Source organism: Brassica oleracea, chromosome C3, assembly GCF_000695525.1.
Source record: "Brassica oleracea var. oleracea cultivar TO1000 chromosome C3, BOL, whole genome shotgun sequence".
Lineage (NCBI taxonomy): Eukaryota > Viridiplantae > Streptophyta > Magnoliopsida > Brassicales > Brassicaceae > Brassica > Brassica oleracea.
The window spans coordinates 57,365,710-57,366,173 of record NC_027750.1 but is presented as its reverse complement, the minus strand read 5'-3'; positions in this window follow the sequence as shown (position 1 = coordinate 57,366,173).

Here is a 464-nt window from a genome sequence, read left to right as displayed (position 1 = left end):
CTTTAAATAACCAGTTGCACTTAGATTAAGTGAGTACTTGCATTCTCAGTGCTTTGAAATCCCTTAGAATTGGTTCGACAATCTTTTATACTACATCATTTGTCTTAGGAGCCTTGAAAACTCCTAACATCAAATTGGCGCCGTTGCCAAATTCTGAGTAGATTTTAACATTGAGATTTAGTCACTTGCTTGAGACTAAGTCATTTTTATTTTCTTTTGTTACTAATTCTCCTTATTCACCTCCCTTTAACTTTCAGGTGTATGAACTTGAGGAGCAGGAGTACATCAAACCTAGTTCCAAGAGTTGCAGACATCAGAGCTTTAGAGAGAGAGTGTGCTAGAGCGAGAAGAGAAGAAGAGCAACAGGCTCAGTTGCAGAGATTCGATATTGATATGGCAGATCAACCGCAAGGGCTAGAACACCCACAGCGAGCAGCTCGACCCATTGGCACTTATGACCGCCC